Source organism: Cebus imitator, unplaced genomic scaffold (assembly GCF_001604975.1).
Source record: "Cebus imitator isolate Cc_AM_T3 unplaced genomic scaffold, Cebus_imitator-1.0 Scaffold736, whole genome shotgun sequence".
NCBI classification, from domain to species: domain Eukaryota; kingdom Metazoa; phylum Chordata; class Mammalia; order Primates; family Cebidae; genus Cebus; species Cebus imitator.
In genome coordinates this window covers 11,875-19,915 of record NW_016108051.1, presented here as the reverse complement: position 1 = coordinate 19,915, position 8,041 = coordinate 11,875, and positions in this window count along the sequence as shown.

Here is an 8,041-nt window from a genome sequence, read left to right as displayed (position 1 = left end):
AAAAAAAAAACCCAAAAAACAAACAAAAAAACCCAATGAAGTTATTTTTAATAATATATTTTACTCAACCCAATATGTTTTCCAAATATTGCCATTTTAACATATGAAAATTACTTATGATACTGCTTACTTTTTTTTTTGGTACAAAGTGTTCATAATCATGTGTGCATTTCACAATTAAGCCCACCTCCTGTTCATACTCCACATTTCAAGTGTTTGACAGCCACGGGTGCCTGGTGTTCCTGGACTGGACAGCACCAGTGACCCTGGCTGGGTAAGTCCTTCGTATCTTGGGTATTTCTTGCCCCACATTCAGTTTTCCACTGGGGGAGCCTCCCAGGGTGGGACGCTCAGAAACTCAAGGCCTTTGTTGTTGACAGCTTGATTCATTTAATTCATTAGCTTCCCAACAATCAGGGGATGTACTGCTGGCTCCTACATTATGGGCATACACGTATTCTTTTTAGTCAGGTCTCTTGAGACAGCCTGGAAGTGTGCCCTTAAACTACAGGGGAAAAAAATCTGGGAAATGCCTTTTTCTGTAAAAGCTCTGATTTTATATGCATGCCCACAGCATCACAGTCAGGGCTGCCACACAGGACAGAGAGGAAGGGGCCACTTTTTTTTTACTTTACTTTTATAAATCAACATGTTCAGGTCCAACAACTTTAATAAGCAGAAGATTTCTCAAATGAACAACACAGTATTCCATTTCCACTTTTTTTACTGGTAAGCAATGGGATTTCATTTGTAATGTATAATTCTGAGAATTCGTGGGCACTTATAAGCACTTTAATGTCATAAGATGATTGAGGTGATGAAGACACTGCAATAAAATCTCTGAAAACAAAGATGATCAATCACAGGGTCGTTTTCCCTAGCCAGGGAGCTCTCAGAATCTGTGAAAAGATTACTTGCTGGAAAAAACAAAAAACAAAGCACCAAGCACTCCAACAGAGCTCTTTGCTGAACGTTAGTCATCCCTTCTGCAAGAATGACATTCTCTCCTCGCAGCCTGACAGCCTCAGACAACAGTTAGCTGTCCAAACCCATTCAGACAAAATTGATTACTATTTTTTTTTTTTTTTGGTGAGGGGTGCAGATAAAATTCTCAAATGAATCGCCTGAGAAGTCAGTTTGACATAATATCCCATAAAATCTTTGCTGCTTGGAAGAACTATAAAAAGTTTCATTAACATAGAGCTTCATTCCACTCCAACTCTTTGCACCAACTTCATGGCACGTTAGAGCATCAAGGATCAGGTGATTTACACACAGGGAGCGGAAATCATTGCATCTCAGCCAAACAGTGTGCAATTTTAAGTGTCTGTCTAACACTTCTATTACCCAAACTCTGCATTTAATATTTGCAAAAGGTCTAATCCAGGGTGTGCATCAGCATCCTGTACAGTTATAACTGCACTCACTTGGTTTTCTACAAAGAGAAGCGAATCTGGTCAAACTTATTATTATACTTGTATTGCTGTTTCTTCCTTCTGTATTAGACATGTCTCTGGAAGCCCAGAACTTGGACTAAGAAGCTCTCCCACATCTTACAGCACAGTGTATGCTTTCTAACTATGTAATAATGAAATTCTTCTTTTTTTCTTTTTTGGGTCAGGGTCTCACTTTGTTGCCCAGGCTGGAGTGCAGTGGTGTGATCATGGCTCACTGCAGCCTCAAACTCCTAAGCTAAAGTGATCCTCCTGCCACAGCCTCTGTAGTAGCTAGGACTACAGGCATGTGCCACCATGCCTAGCTAATTTTAAAAGTTTTTTGTATAGGTAGGGTCTTGCTATGTTGCTCAGGCTGGTTACAAACTCCTGGCTTCAAGTGATCCTGCTAGCTTGGCATCCCAAAGCACTGACATTACAGATGTGAACCACCATGCCTGGCCTGATGAAATTCTTGATGGCTATAGGTAGGGGCCTGCCAGCCTTGCAGTTCCCTTTGTTCTCCCTTCCATTGTCTATTTGTTTCTAAGGGAGTGACACTTCTGCAATACCCTGAAAGCTTTGAAGGCATCAAGTCTCTTAATCCAACTTCTCTTCCCACCTTACAATTTCAGTCCAGTGAAAAAATTCCACCTAGCCCTTGATAAGCAGAGACTAGAAGAAGTAGGAGAAAGCTGGTGAGGGCATGTTTTACAAGAATTCCAGTCAGCTTCCTGCAGATTTGAGAATCCTAAATGCCATGTGGAGTCCTGCCACCCACTCAGCTGGGTGGTATGGCAGGTGGACTGAGATGGCCTTCCCATCCAACTTCTGCCCATCACTGTCCTAGGTGTGGGAGTGTGTGTGTGTGTGTGTGTGTGTGTGTGTGTGTGTGTGTGTATGGTTGAGATTGTAGATTTCTTACTTTGAAAAGGACTTTCCAGCCCAAAGAGCAATTGTGAAGAGCCCAGAGTTTTCACAGAGAAAAAATGCAAGTTTCAGGACTATACAGCAAAGGTAGTCAGGAAGAGCAATTTGTAAAATACTAAATTAGGTTTCTGTACATAACTCTATCATTAACAATAATTCTTTATTTCAATAGTTAGGGCATTCTGCTCTTACAGAAAGGGCCTTGGAATCAGAATAAGAGGAAAATATATCCTGGTAAAGACCCAGGTTCTGAGAACACCTTTTGGTATCTGACATCTCTGCTAGGCGTGAAGAGCTGAGAATCAGTGGATCTGAGTTCTAGCCCTAGTTCTGGTGTTAACTACTCAGCCATAACTTCCTTGTACTTTCTTTACAATGAGGACAATGAAACCAGCTCTATCTTCTTCACAGGCTATTGCTGAAGACAACATGCTATAATAGAATTGGAAGTGCTTTCACAAACATTGCTTTATGAACACAATGTAAGGTAGTGAACAAACACCTGCCTTTTGTGAATTTGCATGCTGCCAATATATCCAAGCCTGCATCATAAGGTCTCATTTGTGATGCTCTATGTTTGTTATTTTTTTCCTTTAAAAATTTTCAGTGTATTCCCAGCTGGTCAAAATATAATTCCAAGTGTGTATCATCTACAGAATTGGGCCATGGCAGAACACTGTTGTTCCTGAACCTGACCCAAAGCTCCAAGAGCTAGCCCATCTCTGAACTTCTCACCAGCATGAAAACCCTAATTTAAGCTGTACAACAACAATCTCTAGATAGGCATTTCTCGTACTTGCCTTCGGACTACTGTTTTAGCAGCTTATTAGCGTTTTTTAAAGTTCATTTCTCCACCCACAGGATAGCTCCGTATCTTCCAGCAGCACTAATGATGGAGTGTGAGGTCCAAGCTGGTATCTGCAGAGCGGTGACCAGCCAAGAGTCTGCCTCTGACTCATGCCTTAGGCTGCCCAGCATTGGGATGCTGGGGGGCTGTCGCCATAACATTTGCAGGATTTGGAAATTCCACCTCAAGCTCCATTCCCAGGGTGTTGATTCTGGCTAACCGCTTTTATGCAGAGCAATCCAAGCACTCTGACTCACTTTGAGAATCTGGCATTCTTGGGATTTTGATACTGAGACAGTAGAAAACTTTTATATCAGTTTAGGTCCTGCCAATAATTTCTATCCATTTAAGCACTTGATCTTTTACATATTTACCAGGAATTTCCAAGGCTCCAATGGACAGAGTTAGTACTCTTCTGCAAGAAGAAACTGCTCCACAGCACCGACAGTCTTGCATTCATACCCCCCTCCCCGAGAACATTTTGGGCATAAGCTTAGTTTTATTATTGTACCTTAGAGAAACCTTGTATTTTTAACTAGGTGGTAACTTTTTATTCTATTAGTTAATCAAAAGAAACATAAATATCACCAAAATGTTATTTTTAGTTTGTACTGAATTCTATAAAAATATGATTACCCTTTCTAACTTTATTCTTCTGATGTTAATATTTACATTTAAATAGAAAAAACAGTAAAGGGAGTGCATCAATGTAAGAAAAGCGTATGGCTTTATCAAAATATATAACAAACTTTGGTAAACAGAGATTTAAAAAACTCTAATCCCTTCACCAACTCCGAATGCCAGTTCCTTACAAAGCTACGGACCTAAACAACCACGTGGTTTCTGTGGGTAAGACATTTAAATGATGCAATCATTTTGGGATAATAATTATATAATATAAAGGTTTCACACGAAGGTGTTATAGCTGAAAAACCACTGGGTTTTCCTATGAAGGCAAAAAACCCTCTGCTCAGGTGCCTGACACTGTGCCTCTCCAGCTGCCTGCCACCTTCCACGCCTTTACCTGTGGCTTTTGCTGGTTTCTGATGGGCACCCTTTGATCTTCGGGTTAGTCCAATTTCCTAGGCCACTGGGTCATGGGCAGGACATGAAAATGTAAGAAGAGGGATCATGTGGTTTACCTAAATAACACTCGTTTAATAACAACATCAAAATTCTGGATGTGAGAGGACCTATGGCCCGGCCTACTAAAAGTCTCTCATCTTCTGTTGTATTTTCCTAAACCAAGTGAACTTCTAGGGACAAAGTACCTTCTGGGAGAATTAAACTGAGACTGAATTTGTATCTCAGATGGTAGTGCCCACAGAGGTGGGTCCACTACCCACAGGCTTCCTTCGGCTTGTGTCCCAGGTTTATGGGAGAACTCTTCTCCTTGCCCCTCAATCTAAACACACAAGTGCAAAACAGGATTATGGACATAGGGCATGGGCAATTTCATCTACAGCTGTGCTGATCTCTGTCTTACTCTTTGAAGTCACCACAATGCCTTCCTTCTGTTCAGAACCATAATTGTTTCTGTTATAAATTATTTGTGGGCAACTGCTGAAAGGGAACTGAGGGGTAAACATGATTCTAGGCAATCGCATTCTGTGGTGTCTATGAGCTTCCTAACACAGCGGAAGCTTCCTGAATTTAGGGTCATCTCCGTCTTGCAGAATTGGATTTCCACCAAGGGCTCCTGCTCCCCATTTAGTATGGAAGCAATTGGATTTTGCAAATAACATTCCTGATGTTTTGGGCAGTATCTACTCTGCCTGCAAGGTAAAAATGAGTCCGTGGGAGAACATCCAGCTGCTGGGACTTGCTTCAAAGCCATTCTTTTATTGGCTCCTCTTTGGTGCTCAAAATCCCCACATTCATATTCCCATTTTTATTTGAGGTGAAGGCATTCATTAAAATCTTCGGTTAAGATACAAATTGCAGGAAGATAAAGGTAGGGACTTACAAATTACATTCTTAAATGCCACCTACATTTTGGCTTATATCACTTATTAAATCCTCAGTACAAATTGGTTTGTCAGCTCGGTTTACCTTAAAGTGTCCTGAGGGAACAGAACACAAGGCAGAGAAGCCTGGGTGGGAGAATTAAGTATTAGGAGCTGGGAAGTTCCAGAGCTTGGAACAACGTCCAGAAGACAGACTTGCAACTGTGCAGCAGAAGGACAAACTGTTATCTGTTAGTAGAGGATGGGGACGGGGGGAAGGAGGAGGCACAGAAGGAGGAACAGAAAGGGCCAAAGACAACGTCTGTCGCCAGCTCTGCTGGGGCTGACCTTGTTCTCCTGCCTGACCTCCTCGGAATGAGTGTGAGGCAGTCATGTGTACTCAGGGATTGAGGAGGCCCAACGCTTTCACACTTTGTAAATTCCTGGGGACCATTCCACACTCATACTGAAAGGGACAGTGTGGCCCGGACTGACAGAATGTCCAGGACCAGAGTACTAGGCACGCTGGACTCCACAGGATTTAGGATGCCACAGTGGCCAGTGAAGTAAGCTGGCACTCTGGGTTAGATGGCAAACTGGGGACGTGTGGGTATGGATGTGGGTGTGTGTGCAAGGTGGCAGCAGGGTAGACTGGTAACACTCACAAGGTGCTCTCACGCATTTTTAGCTTGGGTTACAAACGACAAATGGCGCACCAAAGTGAGGTGTGGTTGTGCAGACAGAGAAAGCCAGGGCCTGCTAATGCCCAGGAAGCAAAAAGGAAAGAACATCTCTTTGGTACCTCATGACTTCCTGCTAGAGGCCTGAAGTCACTGGCATACTAGAGGATTCTGTTGCATTCTCACCGGGTATGTTGTTTATGAGACAGAGTAAGACTAGAAGAAAACACACAAAAATAGAAAGTTGCTTCTTTGAGGATGATGAGTATGTTTTCAAAAACTTTAAATTTGAAATATTTATAGATTCATAAAACGGTGTCACAAAATGTACAGGAAGTCCTCAGCACTCTGTACCCAGCCTCTGCCAAGGTTAGTGTCATGCGTAACTGTAGTAAAATGTTGAAACCAGGAAACTGACATTGGAACAATCTGCAGAGCTTATTCAGATTTCACCAGTTATGCATGAACTCATTTGTGCATGTGTGTGCATGTAGCTATATGTAATTTTATCACACTTGTAGCTACATGAAACAATCAACCACAATCAAAATATTTAACCATACCATCTCCACAAGTCTTTCATGCTAGCCCTGTATAGTCAGTCACCCCTGAACCCCAACCCTAATCACAAGTAACTACTACTCTGTTCTCCATCTCTACAATTACGCTATTTCACAAATGTTATATACGTGGAATGTAAAGTATCTATCCTCTTGAAATTGGCTTTTTTTCCACTCAGCATAAATTTCCTGAGATCCATCCAAGTTGTATGTATTAATAGTTCATTCTTTTCATTGCTGGGTAGCATTCAACGGACATTTAGGTAGTTTCTGGTTTTTGGCTATTGCAAATAAAGCTGCTATGAACCTTCATGTACAAGTTGCTGTGTGAAAATATATTTGTATTTCTCTGGGATATACGCCCAAGAGTGCAACTGCTGGGTCCATTTTAAGCTACAAAAAGAACTATCAAACTATTTTCTGAAGTGCCTATACTGTTTTACATTTTTACCAGCAATATGTTAGTGATCCCGTTATTTCACATCCTGGCCAGAGTTTGGTGTTATCATTATTTTAGACATTCTTGTAGGTGTGTAGTGATATCGCATTGTGGTTTTAAGATGCATTTTCTTTTTTTTTTTTTGAGATGGAGTCTCACTCTGTCACCCAGGCTGGAGTGCAGTGGCGTTATTCCAGCTCACCGCAACCTCTGCCTCCCAGGTTCAAGCAATTCTCCTGCCTCGGCCTCCTGAGTAGCTGGGATTACAGGCGCAGACTACCACGCCTAGCTAATTTTTGTATTTTTAGTAGAGACAGGATTTAACCATGTTGGCCAGGCTGGTCTAGAACTCCTGACTTCAAATGATCTGCCTGCCTTGGCCTCCTAAAGTGCTGGGATTATAGGTGTGAGCGAGGGGCCGGCCTTAAGTTGTATTTTTTAGTGGCTAATGATGTTCGGTATCTTTTCATGTGCTTATTTGCCATTTGCATATTCACTTTAATGAAATGTCTGTGCATGTCTTTCATCCATTGTTGTAATTGGATGGTTTCTTTAATGTTAAGGTCTGGGAGTTCTTTATGTATTCCAGATACATGTCTTTCATTGAATATGTGGTTTACAAATACTTTCTCTCAGGCCACAATTTCTCTTGACATAATTTCTCTTAGTAGGTCTTTCACAGAGCAAAACGTTTTTAATATTGATGAAGTCCAGTTTACCAATTTTTCCTTTTATGGATCAGGCTTTTTGTGTCAAGTCAGAGACCTCTTTGTCCATTTCCAGGTCCCAAAGATATTTTCCTATGTATTCACATTCGTTTCCTACAGCTGCTGTAAGAAATTACACAAATTTGATGGCTTAAAACACCACAAATTTATTTACCATTCTGCAGACGAGAAGTCCAAAATCAGCACCACTGGGCTAACATTAAGATGATGCAGGGTTGCATTCCTTCTGGAGCCTCTAGAAGAAATTCCATTTCCTTGTTTTTTCCAGTTTCTAGAGGCGGCCTTTCTGGACTCATGGCCCCTTTTTCCATCTTCAAAGCCAGCAGCACAGTATTTCCAAGTTTCTCACTGGCTCTGCAAAGTTCCTTACACCATGTAAGGTAATATACTCACAGGTTTTAGGGATTAGGATGTAAATGATATGGCAGGGGCTGGGGGGGGGGCATTATTCTATCACAGTTTTTTTCTTTTCTTTCTT